Source organism: Microtus oregoni, unplaced genomic scaffold, assembly GCF_018167655.1.
Source record: "Microtus oregoni isolate MIOR12 unplaced genomic scaffold, Mior012 000006F_ref0000085, whole genome shotgun sequence".
NCBI classification, from domain to species: Eukaryota; Metazoa; Chordata; class Mammalia; order Rodentia; family Cricetidae; genus Microtus; species Microtus oregoni.
The window spans coordinates 30,445,677-30,466,312 of NW_024543065.1; the positions used below are offsets into that span (position 1 = coordinate 30,445,677).

At 35.8% G+C, this 20,636-nt stretch overlaps 1 pseudogene; it reads left to right on the forward strand.

Moving 5' to 3' along the window:
• The first annotated feature begins 2,165 nt into the window (after positions 1-2,165).
• Positions 2,166-20,636, forward strand: part of LOC121449751 — a 47,358-nt pseudogene continuing 28,887 nt past the window's right edge.

A 20,636-nucleotide genomic window follows, 5' to 3' on the forward strand; every position in this document is an offset into this window, starting at 1 on the left:
ATCTTTTGGGTATACTCCCAAGAGTGGTATTGCTGGGTCCTGCGTTAGGTTGATCCCAAATGGATTAAAGACCTCAATATGAGTCTGAACACACGCAACCTGATAGAAGAGAAAGTGGGAAATACTCTACAACATATGGGCACAGGAAATTGCTTCCTATGTATAACCTCAGCAGCACAGACATTAAGGGCAACTTTGAATAAATGGGACTCCTGAAACTGAAAAGCTTCTGTAAAGCACAGGACACTGTTACTAAGACAAAAAGGCAACCTACTGACTGGGAGAAGATCTTCACCAACCCCACAACAGTCAAAGGTCTAATCTCCAAAATATATATAAAAAACTCAAGAAACTAGATTTTAAAATGCAATTAACCCAACTAAAAAATGGGGCACTGATTTGAACAGAGAATTCTCAGCAGAAGAAGTTCAAATGGCCAAAAGACACTTAAGTTCATGCTCAACCTCCTTAGGGAAATGCAAATCAAAACAACTTTGAGATACCTTCTTACACCTGACAGAATGGCTAAAATCAAAAACACCAATGATAGCCTATGCTGGAGAGGTTGTGGAGTAATGGGAACACTCATCCATTGCTGGTGGGAATGCAAACTTGTCAGTTATGTTTTAAATAATTGCTAATTGACCAGTAGCCATGCAGGAAATAGAGGTGGGGCAATGAGAACACGAGTATTCTGGGAAGAAGGAAGCTCTTTCCCCAGTCCTGTCCAGATCATGGAAGAAGCAGGATGTGACCTGCCCTGCTGAAAATGGCACTGATCCATGTGGCTAACATAGATAAGAATAATGTGTTATATAAGTTATAAGAGCTAATATGAAGCCTTAGCTAATGGGCCAAACAGATAATAACTTATGGAGACCTCTGTATGATTTTCTTTGGGATTTGCCAGCTGTGGGAATTGGGTAGGACAGAAACCCCCATAAGCAGGCCCTCATGTCACAGTATCTTTAAACAAATAGTTGGATAAGTGAGTCAAGAATGAGAAACTTTTAGAAATGATACAGACTTTACACACTAGTAATGTGAAATTAATCAAAAGGATTCATGACATTGATAATGAACTCTATAATTTGACAGGCAAAATTCAATTCATGTCAACAGGTTATGAAACCTTACAGAGGGTACTGAGAAATTATCTGAAAGGATTCACACTGTTGAAATAGACATTCAAAACCTGTTAAAAAGTTTATGAAAAGCTACCAGGTAGAATATCTCTCTTAAAAGGCAACACACACACCATTCAAATAATATCTAATGATGAGCAGATATCATTACTGGAAAAAAGTAAAAAACATGGAATCTCATGCAGAATGAGAACCAGAAATTAACTGATTTGATGAAATCATTAGAAATATTCACAGGTCCAGAGATTCGGGTTTTAAAAAAGACAGTGATAAAAAGAATTGACTTGATTGAGGAACTTGTCAGAACAGATAGGCAATTGAGGAGGTACAGACAAAAGACAATAGTAAAGACTGAGCATCACCAGTACCTCTCAGAGTCCGAGATGACTTACCAAGAGCTTTGGCTACTTATCTTGTTATTCAGAAAATACTCAATAGTCAAAAAAACATACATAATGGAAATGGCAACTTTTATGTATGAAATTTCTACAAGATGTTAAGCAAGCTGCATTCTTCATATGTGAGGGAGTTGGCAAAACATGAGCTTCAAAAAATAAGGTTACTCCACATGATTGGATTCAACTAGTCTGTGTTGTACTAGGCCATGATCCACAGCTTCAGTGGATGAGTTTTTGGAAAGAAAAGGCTAAGGCCCCTGAATATCAAGGTAGAATCAGAGGTTTTGAGCCCTCCCAAGATCAATTTCATGGTGAAGGCCCTTATGCTGATCCAGATAGTCAAGCAACATACAATAAACACATATTGTCCCTATGAAATACAGCAGCCTTGAATGCTTGGTACAAGATTCAAAAACAAGGAAAAAGAAATGAATCATATACTAAGGTTATTCAAGGTCCAGGAGAAGCCTCTAGTGACTTTTTGGTAAAAGTATCTAAAGCTACACAAATAGGAACAGCAGACACAGAGTCTAGATGAGTACTCATTGAGACCCTGGCTTTGGAAAATGCTAACCTAAAATGCAAAAAGTCATTTGGGCCCTTAAAGGTCAGATCAGCACCAATGGATGAATGGCTCCTACAAAGAGCCGATATTGAGTCCTTTGTTCATAACACTGAGGCTTTGGTAAGAGAAGCAGTTTCCAAAGGTATGAAAAGAAATCAAAATACCAAATGCTTTAATCATGGTACAATAGGTTAACCAAGGCAGGACAGTAGAAAAGGCATTTTTAGAAATAATATTTTTCTCTGGGAATCATCCAAAAGGAAGGCCCCAAACTTCTGTGTTATGCAGAAGATTCGTCAAAGACTGACAGTGAACCAATGTGTGGAGAGCAAAAACAGACAAACAGGGCAACCTGATGTTGTTGGGAAAGTCCTTGAGGGACCCCTCACAGGCCCCCAGTTTGAAAGTGGTCCAATCATTTCCAGTCACTGTGGAGGATGTGCCTCCCCATGAAGATTTAGAAAATCTAGTGATTGTTATAAAGAAAGCCATAGTTTTCTAAGTGATAAGATAACCATGGAGGATGAATTTGAAATCCAAGTAGAAAATAGAAAACATATCCTTGGTCAGACTTTTAAATGATAAAAGAACAAAGCTGAGAGAATAAATAAATAACATTGTAGTGGGAGGATTTTCAGAGACAGGTACATATGGGACAATTTTTACTCCAGAATCATGGCATCTAAGTTGGTCTCTTCAAAAGACTTATGTTCAACTCTTACAAATTGGAACTCTGTCCCACAGAAAACAAGACACAAGAATGGTTGAGTGCATAGTGCCAGAAGAACAGTGAGAAAGGCTAAGGACAAATTTGTCAAATACAATAGTGAATCAAAGTTGTCGTGATGTGTTAGACCAATGGAATAGCAGTCTGAAAAAAATGGATCATTAATCAATTCAAGTTTCTGGGAAGGATTTAAAACCAAGTTTAAATGTACAAATGGAGTACAGTGACAGGAAGTGGACAGGTGTGAAAGACAGTGACAGGCAGGGGACAGATGTGAAAGACAAGGATGGTCATCCTACCAGAGGAAATCTAGACAAACAACCTTAGTCTAAGACCATGGTGGGCACCTCTAACACAGCCTTAGAGCCTTGCTAGGACTGGCAAAGTCATACCACAGTGATGGTGGCCCCAGTGTGCAGGTACAAAGGCCATTCTATCAGGTTAAGTTTCATTATACACTCTTCCCCACCAAAGGTGAAATGAATGATCACAAGTTCAAGACAGTGAGATGACCATGCACACATGACTGGTCCTGAGACACCCGAGTGTTATCAGTTCTCCTTGTCAACTTTTAATTGGTTGATAAATAACACTTTTGGGTGTTATTTATTAATCCAAGCTATCAAGAGGCAGAGCAGGTGGGTTTATGAATTCCATGCAAGCTTGGAGTATACAGTGAGTTCTACAAAAGCCAGGCCTAGAAAAATAAGCCCTATCTTCAAAAATAAAAAGTAGTAGTAGGAGAAGGAGTGTGAAGGAAAGAAGAAAAAAAGAAAGAAGCAACAACAACAAAAAATTATTTCTAGATGACTGGAGTGATGGAGGAGGGTCATATGTCTATTGGTTAATAAAGAAACTGCCTTGACCTTTAATAGGACAGAAAATTAGATAGGCGGAGAAGACAGAACAGAATGCTGGGAGAAAGAAGCCGAGTCAGTCAGTCGCCATGATTCTCCCACCCGACACAGATGCAGTTTAAGATCTTACCTGGTAAGCCACACCTCGTGGGACTACACAGATTATTAAAAATGGGTTAATCAAGATGTGAGAGTTAGCCAATAAGAGGCTGGAACTAATGGGCCAGGCAGTGTTTAAAAGAATACAGTTTCTGTGTAATTATTTTGGGTAAAGCTAGCTGGGAGCCAGGGGGCGGGAAGTGGCCTGCCATTCCATACTACACTGGAGAGATGGCTCAGCAGTTAAAAATACTTGCTGTTTTTTTCAGAGAACCTAGGTTTAATGGCCAGCATGCATATTGAGCCTCACAGCCATTTGTGTTCAAAAGAAATATATACACACAAAACACTAATGCACAGAATAAAATAAAAATAATTTTTTAAAAAAATTAAAGAAATAAATTCTATGACAGCTGGAGAGTGGCCTGGAAAGGGGGTACCACACTCCAATTTTGCACCCAGGCAGGCTACTTTTAACAACTCGTAACTCTATGTTCAAGGTATGTGACATCCTGTTCTGATCTCACCATATATTGTCTCTCTCTCACTCTCTTTCTCTCTCTCTCTCTCTCTCTCTCTCTCTCTCTCTCTCAATAAAGTATAGAGATAGAATTTTAAGGCAAGAGCATAGGTCAGTGGTAGATTACTTGTTAGGCATGACTACCCTGGGTTCACTCCACAGTACGACCTGTAACATTTTGACAGTGGAAGATGCTGGGTTGCAGGCTAGAGTCACCACAAGGCCTCACCATGCAAGGGAGCCCATGTGGAAAGGTGTTGGGGGATACAGAGGCTTCTTGGAGATAGAGGAGAAGGAACAGGATGGGGCTGAGACAGGCTTGCTTTATTTAGGGGATCTAGCACAGACACAGGTAGAGAATTCAGTACTCAGAGACCATGCCCACAGCACTAGCTCAGCTGTGTTCAATCTTGGGCTCATCAGCCCTGAATCCACAAATTCGTTTTCGAATTGCTCCTGTCTCTACCCCTCCTTACCACTTCCTGTCTTCCCCTCCCAAGTTTTGATATTAAAGGCCTGAGCTACTAGTGGACTGCTGGGAGTAAAGGCTTGGACCACCACCTCCCAGCTTCTAGTGGCTAACTGTATCCTTTAATCCCCAGGCAAGCTGTATTTCCCAGAACACAAACCAAACAGTTCACCTGAGGTGGAAAATCGAATCTAAACATGTAAATTGAAAATGCTGTAATTCTACTGATACGTGTAGGTTTCTACAGATTCTTACTATGTCTTGCTCCAGCTATTCTCAAACTGTGGGCATCAGAGAAGGCAGTTGTGCAGGTAAGTCCTGCTTGCCCTACATAATTGTTTCCAAAGGACCATGCCTTAGATATGGAAAGAAAGTAAGCAAGCAGGAAGCAGAGATCCTAGACCTGCCTACTGAGTGCTTGGATTGAAGAAATCTAAGCAGGGGTTTGGGCGTTGGCTGCCATCCAAGCCTGCAGGCCAATGAGCAGGGCCACAGAAGATATTTAAGGCCCAGAAGCTAGTCAGTAGTTCTTTCCTGTAGAGCAGACATACACCTTAGAGTTGGGTCTTGGCAAGAACCTTGTCATGATGGAAGATCACAGTAATCTGGGGAACAACACTGAGAGCCGGGAATCCTGGTGCTGAAAAACTGTCTGGAAAAAGAGACCCTATTGATAGCAGCTTTCTCCAGGAACCCTTACCCAGAGAGAGAAAGGAACTTGCCAGGGAAATGAGGCTACCTGAGTCCAGTATCTGTGTGTGGTTTCAGAACCGGCACAATCGTATGGGGGATGTGAGGTCTCAGCAGAGACCCGAAGAGTATGGTGCTAAGGCAGAAGGAAGAAGCACTCTTGCAGGTCGCACAAGGCCTGGCACACAAATCAACTAGGCACATTTGGGGATCCTGCGCCAAGCTTTTTAGAGAGACAATTCCTGAAACTTCCTACCAGGGAGGACTTTGCCAGAAGGACCGATTTACCAGAAGACATTATCTACCTATAGTTTCAGAACAGAACAGCCCGCCACCATGTTCCCCCAATTTCATCGTGGGATTTTGATCTGACTTTCACTTGCTCAGGTGTTATACACGCTATCATGATTACTTGAGTTCATATGTGCAAATTTCCCACTGTGTGCCGAAAACACTGCTTCCTTATAGTCGACTAGCGCCTTTGACCCTTAGCATCTTTCATCATTCTCTCTCGAAGCATCCCTGAGCATTGCCAAGAGGGGATAATATTGACCTGACACAACTGAACTGAAGCCAGAAGGTGTGCTACATTTGGGAAGGAGTTTTGCTCTTGTTTCCACAGGAGAAAAAGAAAACTATGGATACCATCAAAATTGATAAATATTCACTTTGTAAAAGAGAAATCTCGAGAAAGAGAAATGACAGCTCATTCACAATGGTGACAATCATACAGGTGGTAAGGAAACCATATAGGGTAGGGATAGGGTTCAGACAATCTTGGTCACATATGCACCTGTCCTAGTTATAGCCTATGGTTTTGTTAGTACAGGGCATAATTTAGAGACTATGTTTCAGAAGATAAAAGACAATTGATGTTTTATGATGAATTTCCCTTTCCATAGTTTAAGAAAAAAACTTTTTACTTAGGCACATGGTTAAAATGGATAACATTCTTTTCATGACGCTTTGCTACTCAAGGATATGTCTGTAGAACTCAGGAGGACTGGGAGTACATGAACCCTGCACAGAGAACATCTATACAGTGTCCTGTTGGAAAACTACATCAATTTTGTCTCTGTGCTCGAGACTATATTTTCTTCATAATTCCATGTTTATCATAGTTATTCAATCAAGAATAATTCAAATCTGTATCTGAATGGTCCAGTTCAAACATGATTTAAAATAACCTTGGAGATTCATCATGCAGGATACAATGCTTTAGTCAAGTTTGTCTTGTCAATATATTCACCTATGCTGGGGATGGCATGCATTCTTCAATCATTTACAATATGTTTTAAAATTCAGACACTTCATAGATTATATTTTGATCTATATCTTAATATTTCATATCATAATTGAATTTAGATTGAGCAGTAATTTTACAAGGAACTCAAGGTTTACAATATTAACAAAAATATATTTGAATGTTTTAAAATACTAGTGGATGGCAATGTGAAATTAAATTTTGAGTCTTATATGCGTTCTTTCCTAATCAGTACAGTGGTGTATTATGATTCCATGCCCTTTCACCAGTATGCCCACAAAGGATCTTGTGTGTCTTCTAATACATGCATCTCAAAATTTCAAAACCAGAGCTGATCAATTGTCTTGAAGAAAGCAAAGAGCCCTGGAATGTGAACAAAAGAGACAGATCTGATGCTAACTAAAGAAATTACTTTCAGTTTTGTTTCATTCCACAACATCCACTTGTGAACTTTGACACTAAAAACCAGGTGAATACCATGATCCGCTTATTAGGATTTTTATCTACAGTTGAATCCAGCTTTCTTTTCCCCATTTCTGCTTTGCCTTGGTTGAGTATTACAGGGTAATATAGCCCAAGCTCTCAGCGCATAACTTGACAGCTGAGTAGATCACTTGAACTAAACACGGGAGAAACAGCATTTCCATCTCTCCCATATCCATGAACATCTGTGTAATCTAGCCAGGAGTAAATACATTCTTAATTCCTGAGACTGAGCAGACGGTTAGTGTGATTTTTCTCAGGTGAATTGTGTTTGATGATACTTTGAATGCAAATCCTGAAGAGCGATTTCAGGCGATCAAGGGATACAAGCTTTTTCGTCAGTAGAAGCTCAGAAGAGATGGCTGCTTCTGCAGTAAGTACGTCTCTGCTCAGCAGTTATGCCCAATTTCTATTATCCAATTTATAAACCTATATTGCACATCTTTACCTCTCTGGTTCTCATAGTCCTGCCTAAGAAGTTTATCTCTGGTGAAATTTACTTGGCTGTACTTCTTGTGAGAGTTATGATTGAGACTTTAAATATATATTGTTTACACAGTGTGGACTTCCTTCCATTTTTTTTCTTGCCTGCTAATTATTATCTTGACTTGTATTCAGAATGAAATGATGATGTTCAACATTGAGGATTTCCTTGTAATAGATGAATGTTGTAACTTGCTAATGTTGAGCTCCTCTGGAGATCATTTCATATTTTCATAGAAAGACAGACAATAAAAAATTAAAAATGAAAAGAAAGGAAATGCAAATGTATGGCATGACCTCCATCTGATAGTTTAGCTGGTTTACTGGCTTATTAAAATGCATATACAATTGTTGAATGATGTGGGTCAAAAAATCCCATGCTAACTACAATATAGTCTAGTTATGTCTTCTTTATTTATGGGGCAAATTCATGAAACAGAAACTAGAATTCCAGCCTCAGTTGTGTAGCTTGGGAACCACAGAGAGAGAGAACAAACCTTGCACAGGCATGCCTTTTTCTCTGGGTAGCCAAAATATCACTCCCTAGCCTCGTCTTACCTCTTAAAGATCATTTGCTGACAGAGATTCCCCATCATATAATCACATGGAAGACTTTACCAAGAATAACCCATTCGCTTACAAAAAGAAGTATTAAAAATGGCATATTATAGAAAGCAAAAGTACACAAACAGAACTCTACTTGACAATCTAGAATGTGGCAGATATATCTAGCTTCTACTTATAAAAAACTGATGCTGTATCATTCAGTTGATTGTTTCCTTGCTTTCTTTCTTGGACAGTGACTATCACAACAGTAATGCTGTGACTGTTTTTGAAAACCTGTAATCAATTAATCTTACTGTATTGATGTTGATTTCATTCACCTGTGTTTTGTTCTCTGTGACAATGTTTACCATTTCAGACTTTTTTTTGGGTTTTGTATTCTTGCATTCATATACAGTGTTTTATTCTGTAGCCAAAATATTTTGGATTCAGCAATAATTATTTTGAAGCATTGGCAAGTGATATATATATAAAGTATAATATATTATTCAGGAACTAAAGTTTTCCCTAATGATTTTAATGTGTAGCCTCGAATTGGAGACTACCTTGCAGGGTATCTCCCAACATTTTCTCCCATAAACACAATTGTTTTCTTGGGAAGCTTTCAGAAAAATAAGCATGCATTTATACCTTTCTATTTATTTATTTTTCCTTTTATGGAAAATAGATGTCTTTCTCACATAATAGTTCATTAATATTGTTTTCTCCCACTCCACTACAAAGTTTTCACAGCATCCTATATAAATATCAAATAAATGCTGTAGAATTAACCAGAGCATAATATTAAGAAGACATAAAGCAAAAGGTCGTAAATTAGGAAATGAAGAAGTCAATCTGCCCTGTGTTGGAGAAAATGTCATCCACTTTAAGACCAGAGCTCTCCACCAGAAAAAAACAACCCTAAAGCTCACAAAATAATCAAAGGGCTAGAGGTGATATGATAATCAAAAGTCTTAAGCTGGGTACAACGAGCACGTGGTTCATAGACACAAATTCAGGCAAACCACTAATACAAATAAAATGAAAATAGTAAAAATAGATGACTCTTTTCAATCTTGCATCAAAGGATGTGATAGAGTGAAGAGACAGTTTCAGGGTTAACAGAAAATATTTACAAACTGTATATCACAAGAGTTAATGTCTAGAGCACAAATAAAAACACTTCCAATGAAATAACAAAAAGACAAGTAAAAATGAGCAAATACTTGTATAAATGTTTATCCAAAGGTAAGCCAATGGCTAATAAACATATGGAAAAAGCTGCCCAATGTTACCTATCTTGGGGAAATGAACTCAAAAGTGCAACGAAATATGACTCTGCATCCATTAGAATGACTATGACAGAATTCTATGAGATTTTTAAACAAGACAATACAATCTTCAAATTGACCCTATTAAGAGAAATAGACGGAACATTGAAAATTCATTTTATAAGACCCTATTATCTCTGAGTAACTTACTGTGATGTAGTCCTCATACTTTTCTGTTCTCGAAGCAGTGATGGAACCCTGTACTTTTAGGGGTGAGTAAGTTTTGGATGAAAACTGATCTAAGCCATGGATGAGTAACCCAATCTACTGCCTTCACTTGTCCTTTATTAATTTGCCCACAGTGTTTTTAGCACTTTTCCAGGTTAAAAGTCAATCTCTATCCAGTTACCACACATGGTTGTCAGATCTTCCATGGTCTTTCCCACTGATGTAATTGGACCCAATTGCCATAAGAATCTCTTCATCCTTCTTGGGTATAGCAGTTCTACCTCTTACTATACACCTGACATGGGGCAAATATTCAATTGACAACAGTGTAGTCATGCCTTGTGTCATCGTTATAACTCATGTTTCTCCAGCCACTGTCTTGTACAGCAATTATTTGCCATGAGGGTAGAGGCTCTTGACTGATGATTCACAGTATCATTGTCTGGAACTGCAATGAAATATCTTCTTCCCACTCACATACCTTACTTCAGCCTGTGAATTTACAGCTGAAATTTGTCCTAGTTCACTTGGTCTGTCATGCTTCCTCACACAGATTTTAGTATAGACTGTAATTTAGAGTATGTCTTTCAGAATAATTCTAATCAAGAATAAACCAAGTTTTATGATGATCTTATGTATTCTTAAAATACATAAGGAACTTTGTACCTGGGCACTTGATAAAACATCTTCTTTCATGACAGGAAATCTTGACATTTGAGGATGTGTCAATAGACTTCTCTCAAGATGAGTGGGATTGCCTGGACTTTGCTCAGAGGGCTCTATACAGAGATGTCATGTTGGAGACCTACAGTAATATGGTCTCTGTGGGTGAGACTTTTCTTTTATGATTCCTTTTTAATAATAATTGTTTCATACAAGTATATTTTAAAACTATTCCTGAATTGTTTCCCTGACTTTGACATGCTGATTTAATAAAAATCTTGCAGTTCATCGTGTCGAACTCAATGGTATCTGTAACTTTATTTTGTCAATATTTTTTCTGATTCCTGGGGTTGACACTGATCATTCAAACTTTTGTGATATGTTTTACTTTCAGACACATCAAATATTACATAGATTTTCAATTTATGGCTCATTAGATTCAATAGAAATCTCAAAAAGAACTCTGGGTATAGAATATTTATAAAAATGATTTTGAATATTTTAAAATATTAGAAGAGAACATTTAGGAAATTATTTACTGAATTTTATACTATTTGTCTTCTTATATAATCACTATGATGGTGTATTAGAAACTCGTGCATTTTACTATTATCCCATGATAAGGTCGTATGTATGTTTCAACATGCAGGTATTTCAGTGTCAAAACCAAACCTGATCAGTTGTCTTGAACAAAGCAAAGAGCCCTGGAATATGAGCATTAGAGAAGAAGAAGGCATTGAACAAGGTAAGCTAGAAGGAAGCATTGGCACTTGTGAGAATCACAAGACTTGGAGAAATTTACCAATGCAGTGGGATTTGCAAAGATCTTTAATGAAAATGATATAAAAATTCACATAAAAAACTATCACAAAATATGTTACTTAAGTCTTCTTCATATAAAAATGTAAAATTTAACTTTGAATAGTTAACTCAAATTATGGTCCAAAGAGAAAGAAAGATGCTTTGTTGCATATTCTTGACTGTCATCAGGCTTTGAAATGAACGAAACTGAAAGGAAAAAAAAATCACATTAAAATAAAACCTCACAGTATATGAAAGAGTATTTCTCTGTACCAGTTCAAACCTTCTTGAATGCTCTCATGATAGTATTACATGGTTTTTATTGTTGTGTAAAATCACGCGAAATCAGAAAATATAACTTTTTTAGTGGTACTCATTTTGGAAGATGGCAATATTCTTTCTTTGTTTTAAATTCTACAGAATTTAAGTGTATCATTATCTATATCTGTAAAAGAATATATTTTGAATCATTAATTGTTCAGAGAGATACATATTATTAATTTATTTTAAAATTATCTACAATCTCTTAATATTAAAATTTATAATATGTTAATTTACTTATAAAACTTGTGTATTTTCTTGTTTTCCTTTGTTATTTATTCTGCAATTAATTTTCTTTGGAAAGAAAATTTGTATATAAATAATCTATTATTTGCAATATTTGTATTAATTATTTTATAATATCCTACAATGTCATTTGATCACATTCAATCCTGAAACACCTCCTACATAACATTTATTATTGTTCTGTCCTGAATGAGCTCTGCACGTTCTAGGGAACAGGTTTGATATAAATATTCTATTTAAATCTGATGTTTTAATTAATATTTATTGAGCTCTACATCTTTTCTGCTCTCCTTCTTTCCTCTCCCCTCCGATCCAAACCCCTCTCAAGGTCCCCATACTCCCAATTTATTCAGGAGATTTTGTCTTTTTCTACTTCCCATGTAGATTAGAATGTTTTCTTATTTTCTGTACCATGACAACTTGTGGGTCACCTTTTAGATGTCAAGTTCTATGAGAAGCTATAGAAATAAAGTCTTAGAGATGCAAGAGTCTGTGTAAAAGCAATTAAACAACAGGTATTATTTTGATAGTACATTCAAGCATTAGAATTGTGGAAGTTGGTATTACTTGCTATCTTTCAACAATTCTTCTTCAGTTAGCATGAATACTGTTCATACCATTCTACAAAGTAAAAGCAGCAGATCACTGTGAAATTCTTTTCATAAGGAGAGTGACACTGATACCTGAACCACTTATATGCTCAAAAAGTACATGAACGATATGCCAAGTTCCTCCTGAACATATATACAAAAATCCTCAATAAAATATTAGAAAACTGAATCTATGAACACATCAAAATATCATTTACCATAGGATTTAAACAAAACATACAGGGGTGGATCAACAAATGAGAACCAATGAATTTAATCTACCAGATAAACTAACTAAAAATCACATTTTAGATGTTCATCACCTGAGATGTAGAAAAGCCTTTGAGAAATATCAACCACCCTCCTTGATAAAAGTCCTGGAGAAACTAGTGAAATGGGATGAACTTCAAAATAAAAGATGCAATCTATAGCAATCCTATGAACCAAATCAGACTAAATTGTGAGAAATTCAAAACCTTTCCAGTAAAATAGAAAACAATAAAGGATAGTCCCCTTTTTCATATGTGTATTTTTAATAGTGTATTTGAAATTTTCATGGGAACAAAATACAAATTAAGATGATCAAAATTGCTCCTTATTTGAAATCAAATAAATTGTATATGCAGAAGGTATGATTTTATAAATAATAGACAAAGACTATCACCAGAAAAATTCTACAACTGAGAAACACTTCCAATAAAACTGAGGTGCTGTAAAATAAATTACAAATGTCAGTAGCCTTTCTATATACAAATTAAAAAACGATATATTGAAATCTGTGAAACAATGTTTCTCACAATACATTCAGAAATTAGTTTTGGGTAATTAAAACTAAACAGTAGAAAGTGCCTTGTCAAATGTATAAGGCATAGAACATTAATTGGAAAAGATATCAGAGGCTAGAGAAAGTTCAATACTTAATGTTTGGTCAACTGATATAATAAAAGTCACCATCATACCTAAACTAAAGTTCTGATTCTGTGCAAACCCAACAACATTCAAGTACAATTCTTCATAGATCATGAAAAGACTATCCTCAGAATAATATGAATGTAAGCAAACAAAAATCTCACAGTGGCTTAGATAACCATGAAAAATAAAACTATACAATGTACGGTGTTTTACCACCCACAATATTAAATTATACTATATTTAAATAATAATCAATGAAAGAGCTATGCGATCAGCTCCAGCCCCTATCCACATTCCCAAAGATGAGATGCTACTCCGGAGTGAAAAGAATAAAAGGGTTACTATGAACCCATAAACGGGTTAATGTCCCACGTTTCATGTGTTCTTTATTGTTCTTCTGTGCTGCAAACGTTTCCAACTATAAATACTTATAATCAGCAATTTCCAACTCTCACCAGGTCAGAGTATTCCAGGGCCATAGAAAGAGATAAACGTTTTATGTGAAGAAATAACTCTCAGTTTACTCTAATGGCTCAAGTATGGGCTTGTTGAAACCTCTAGGAACTTCTCTAAGATAAAGGAAGTTAATTAAAGGAGAAAGAGAGAATAAGAAAATTGGGAAACTTAAGTAGTGAACATGCATGCTTTGCTCTTTTCTTAAATGTCACTAGATAAATAAGCTAAAATTACAATCAGGAAAAATCAGGGACTAGGCAAGAATCATCTTTTTCTCTGAGTGCAACTTTTCTCCAGGGACTGAAGGAAGTATCTGGTAACTAGGAAATTTAGATAAATATACAAAGAAAGCGTGTGGTATTTTGTTCTTGTTGGGACTTTCTCCAGATGTTAACTCCCTGAAAGGAGCCATTTTGGCTCTGGTTATCATTCTCTGTTGTCTTCAGGGTAAAATACCAGCAGCAAATGTCTTGCTTCAACAGTCCAAGGTAAAGGTAATCCCCAGGGCTTTGTTTTGTTCTCTTCTGTTTCACGAATTTTTCTGTGTGCAAAACTTTGTCTTTCTAGCTACATATACTTGCTGTGCTTTTGTTTCAACTCCTTTCTTCTGATGTCCTGTCTGATTTTTTGATACTCATTATATTATTTTATTGTTATTCTTTACATGCCTATTTGTTTTTAAAGAAATGACAGAGAGTGGTTAAATTCAGACCTGATTGAATATGAGGAGATCCATAGGAAATTTGAGAGAAGAAAAGTCATAATTAGAATGTATTTTATGAAACCATCTATTTTATATGTAAGAAAAAGAGAAAAATATGATTACAATGATATGATCAATATTTTAGAATTTCTGATGTCTGAAAAGTTACGAACACCTTCAAAGTGGTATAAATGGTTGTCTGAGAACCAGTTAGTAATAATTGTTTCCTGCTGTTCATGTCTTCTATTTTTATTAATTAATAATCTGTCTGTTTCGAATATTATTCAGTTTGTTCACTTCAAGTGTTTGAAGAGGTGAGATTTTTTATAGAAATACAATTTTATAACAAATATTATTTTTATACTTGGGTTATAGGCTTTGTAATAGTTACTTTTCAATTGCCGTGATAAAACACCATGATAAAGACAATGCACAGAAGGAAGACCAATGCTGATGAATCAGAAGGAGTAGTTTACAGGGAGCTGGGACAGCAGTGAGAGGTCCCATATAGAAGCACCATATGAAGCAGAGAACTTATTAGTGGCAGCAGAAGACTTTGGAGTTTTCAAAGCAAGTCTCTAGGGACAGAGACTTCCCATTAAGTTGATATCTCTTTATCCTACCCATAAATATACACCATCTTCAGGCTATGTATTCAGATATCTGACTATATGAGATCTTTTCAATCAAACCAGTATAGTCTTACTTATTATTCTGAAAATTATGTTTGAAAAGCTCAAGGTAATATAACTTCAGCCTGCCATTTTATCTATTCTTTAGTGTATGTTATGAAAGATGTTATATCATTTGCCTTGAGAATATTGTTTCATAAGAATAAATAATAATCATGAGACTTTTATGCCACATAGTATAATTAAATATTTTCTATTTTCCAGTTCTATATTCCTATCAAACACAAGACCTATTTGCACAGGAGAAAACACGGGATTCAATCCTGAACTTGGTATCTGGAAAATCTGTAAGTTTTAACCTAGAAACCTTATACTTAAGGATATTTTAAAAATTTGGTGATCAGAGCAAAAAGAAAGGTATATGTTATACTTGAAATAATTTTTACTCACCAGCCATCCTGGATAAATTTGCCAAAAAAGGTCCAAAATCTCTACCCTATTGTGGATGGTATCACATTAGATCTCATACATTTACAGAAGTTTCTTTTCTAAACAAATACACTTAAAGCCCTAACGTATATTTTTATCTGCAAAGAAACTTAAAAAATCGGATAATTGAGTTATACATATTCTATCAAGCATTCACTAGAGTTTCCACAAATATTAATTACATTTCTGGCAAACTAAGCAATTTAGAACCACATGGGAACATTTTTCTCAAAAATATCAGAATGAAAATATATCATATCTGTTTTACTTGGGAAAATTCTTACACAGGTAGTGATGCTATTAAACTTTTTTTTTAAAGAGTTTTAGGAAGAATGGGTACCAAAACCCTCAGCTGAAGGAACAAATGCCCGAAACACTGCATCACAGTACGTGTGTGCTCATTATTTAAATACAGAGTAGGAGACTGTTTTTCCTGAGAAGTAAAAGCAGACTTCTGAGTATAAAACACACCATTTTTTTAATTTCACTATGAGCAGAAACAAGAGAAGCATTATATAAACAATCCAAAAGAAGAGAGACAACACAAACATAGGGAATGTGGAAAGAACTTAAACAAATATTCCGGCCTCAGTAGTCAAAAGAAAATTAATTTCAAAGAGAAGGCACATAAATGTAAAAACTGTGATAAATCATTTCCTGATCATGCAAGTCTTAAAGCTCACCAAAAAATCTGTTTTGGTGACAAATCTTATAGGAGTCAAGAATGTGGGAATTCCTTTACCCAGGTCTCAACACTTCAACGACATCACAGATTTCATAATGGTGAGAAACCTCACAGTTGTCAGGAATGTGGCAAGACCTTTACTCGTCATGCAAATCTTCAAGCTCACCACAGAATCCATACTGGTAAGAAACCTTACAGATGTCAAGAATGTGGCAAGACCTTTACTCGTCATGCAAATCTTCAAGCTCACCACAGAATCCATACTGGTGAGAAACCTTACAGATGTCAAGAATGTGGCAAGACCTTTACTCGTCATGCAAATCTTCAAGCTCACCACAGAATCCATACTGGTGAGAAACCTTACAGATGTCAAGAATGTGGCAAGACCTTTACTCGTCATGCAAATCTTCAAGCTCACCACAGAATCCATACTGGTGAGAAACCTTACAGATGTCAAGAATGTGGCAAGACCTTTTCTCGTCATGGACATCTTCAAGCTCACCACAGAATCCATACTGGTGAAAAACCTTACAGATGTCAAGAATGTGGCAAGTCCTTTACTATTCATGCAAATCTTCAAGCTCACCACAGAATCCATACTGGTGAGAAACCTTACAGATGTCAAGAATGTGGCAATTCCTTTACCAGTATCTCAACACTTCACACTCACCACAGAATCCACACTGGTGAGAAACCTTACAGATGTCAAGCATGTGGCAAGTCCTTTACTTCATGCTCAAATCTTAGAAGGCATGAGAAAATTCATGTAATGGGTACACTTCTATAATTTCCTTAGTATAACTCACACCAATTCATTTTAACAGTCTTCATACACTGAACAAGTTATTCCACCAACTCAAATCCTGCAATTACATTCCAAGCTTAGTCAATACTTTTCTGGCACTACTGTTCTTATAAATTTGGAAACATTGTGTCCAGATTTGAATATTATAGCTGTGAGATATTCATTGTAAAATGAATTTATTATGTACCATTTTTGGGGACATAACAATTAAATATCAAATATTATTAATCAGTAAATATCTCTAGTAAGAATGAATTAAGCAACAACATTTCTTGAGTGTATGTCAAAATAACATGTTAAAGAACCAGCCAAAAATCACACTATTCCTGATTTTGAATGATATTTTAGATCTTGCCTTATGGTTGTTTAGCTGATGTGATTATATTCTACATAAACATTATTTTCCTGTAATTATTTGTGATTTCATATTGATAACTGCTGATTTTGAACTTCAAGTATTTTTCTTCTTTTCAATAAAAATGTTAAATATTGTAACCATTTTTTTGCATTTCGTTGCTTTGATAGTCTATTCTTTAATGGTATGGTAACATTCAGGTGAGGTCTTCTGTGGATTATAGTAACAACTTAAATATGTTATAAGAAAGGAGCAGATTCTTCCTGGGACATGTATACACTATGATCATGTATTACTGTGATTGACATAATAGGAAGTAATTGGACAAAACTGAGTATTAGATATGTGCAGGTCTACAGGGAGATAGTAGAAGTAGGAGGAGGAATTGAGGCAGGCAAGTTGCCAACAGAGATGGAGGAAGCTGGATGTGTGTTGTGTGACAGAAGATAGATTAAAAATACATGGATTAATTAAAGTTATGAGTGCTAGTTGGAAAGAAGCCTGGAATTTTGATCTGGCTTGCCCTTGTTCAGCTCTCGTGAATCACTTGAGCTCCTAATTACAAATTTCCGGTGTGTGCTGAAAATAGTACAGTGCTTCTTTATAGTCAACATCTTCTTTGATTCTTACCCTCTCTCTCTCTCTCTCTCTCTCTCTCTCTCTCTCTCTCTCTCTCTCTCTTTGAATTTTCGAGACACGGTTTTTCCCGTAGCTTTTTTTTTTTTTTGGTTCCTGTCTTGTAACTAGCTCTTGTAGACTAGGCTGGCTCTGAACTCACAGAGACCCGCCTGCCTCTGTCTCCTGAGTGCTGGGATTAAAGGCATGTGCCACCACCGCCAGGCCTTACAATCTCTTATAATTCTTTTTAGAGCTATCCTTTGAATTACCCCTAAGAGAAGATATTGAAAGGACACTTAAAGCAGAACATTTTCTTATTGTCTGAACTATGACTGCAGATGTGTCTCTCTTTTAGCAGTAAATACATGTAGGAAATTTCTGTGATGGAGGCTTAGAGATGCAGTAGGTGGTAAAAGATAAGACATCAGCAATAATTTTAAACCCCAAACTTGTAGCAGAGTAATGGTAGCAGGCGGCACATTTTAACTTTTGGTATTTCTTCTAGAACAAACATGAATTCTCCTCAAATTATTGAAAAAACTAGATGAAGGAACAGTGTGATATTTTTTTCATGAGGACACTCATGATACCTTGATACCTAAGCCAAATAAAATTCAGCAAATGTGATTGATATAACATCTTTTAGCCTTTTGAAGCAATTCCACACTGATTTCATTCGCTTCACTACTGTGAACTCTCAAAAAATGTGAATAAATTATTACCTTTGCTTCAGCCATACAGCAGTATTTGTTATCCTTTATTAATGTTATTTTTCTTAGTCATTCTAATATGGGAAAGAAATTGCAAAGGATATTTAATTTGCATTTCGCTAATTGCTAGGCATGGTAACTTTAGAAAATACTTCTCAGACATATTTATATATCTTTTGAGATTTCTGTTTAGGTTTATGTCCTAGTTTTAATGCCAATGGCAATTTAATTTTTGTTTGCTTCTTTGTTTCTCTCTTTTTTGGTGTATAGCTTTTTAGTTCTTGGCATGTTCTAGAATCACTATAAAATCCAAGAGCATGGGAGATCCTTCCATTTTCTGGTGTCCTCTTCAATTTTTTCTTCAAAGACTTAAAGTTCTCATCAAATAGATCTTTTACTTCCTTGGTTAGAGTTACCCCAAGATACTTTATGCTATTTGTGGCTATCATGAAAGGTGAAGTTTCTCTGATTTCCCTCTCTGCTTCTCTATCCTTTGAGTATAGAAAGGCTACTGATTTTTTTGAGTTGATCTTGTATTCTGCCACATCACTGAAGGTATTTATCAGCTGTAGGACTTCTTTGGAAGAGTTTTTGGGGTCACTGATGTACACAATCATATCATCTGCAAATAACAAAAGTTTGACTTCTCCCTTTCTGATTTGAATCCCCTTGATCTCCTTATGTTGTCTTATTGCTATTGCTAGAACTTCAAGCATTATGTTTAAGAGACATGGTGAGAGTGGACAGCCTTGTCTTGTTCCTGATTTTAGGAATATCTCTCCATTTAATTTGATATTAGCTGTTGGTTTGCTGTATACTGCTTTTATTATATTTAGATATGGTCCTTGTATCCCTAACCTCTCCAAGACCTTTATCATAAAGGCGTGTTGAATTTTGTCAAATGATTTTTCAGCATGTAATGAAATGATCTTATGTTTTTTTCTTTCAATTTATTTATATGATGGATTACATCGATAGATTTTCGTATGTTGAACCAGCTCTGCAATTCTTGCATGAAGCCTACTTGATCATAATGGATTATTTTTTATGTGATCTTGGATTTAATTTGCCAGTATTTTATTTAGAAATTTTACATCGATGTTCATGAGCAAGATTTCTTTATTTTGGTTGAGTCTTTGTGTGGTTTTGGTATAAGGGCTACTGCAGCTCATAAAAAGAGTTTGGCAATGACTCTTCTGTTTCTATTATGTGAAACAACTTAAGGACTATAGAAAATTCTGCATTAAAACCATCTGGTCCTGGGCTTTTTTTTTTATTTGGGCGATTTTTTTATGACAACTTCCATTTCTTCACGGCTATTTAAATTGTTCACTTGGTCTTGATTTAATTTTGGCATATAGTATTTATATAAAAACAAGTCCTTTTCTTTTACATTTTCCAACTTTGTGGCATATAGGCCTTTGTAGTAAGATCTAATGATTCTCTGAATTTCCTCAGTGTCTGTTGTTATGTCCCTTTTTCATTTCTGATCTTGTTAATATGCACGTTCTCTTTGCCTTTTGATTAGTTTGGATAGGGGCTTGTCAATCTTTTAGATTTCCTCAGATAACCAGCTCTTTGTTTCATTGATTCTGTGGATTGTTTTCTGTATTTCTATTTTGTTGATTTCATCCCTCAGTTTGATTATTTCCAGTCTTCTACTCCTTCTGTGCGAGTCTGATTTTTTTTTCTAGAGTTTTCAGCTGTGATGTTAAGTCTCTAATGTAAGCTTTTGCCTTTTTTTTAAATTATGGGCACTTAGTGCTATGAACTTTCCTCTTAGCAGTGATTACATAGTGTCCCACAGGTTTGGTGTGTTGTGTCTTTATTTTTGTTGAATTCAAGGAAGACTTTAATTTCTTTCTTTATTTCTTCTTTGACCCAGGCATGGTTCAGTAGTTGACTGTT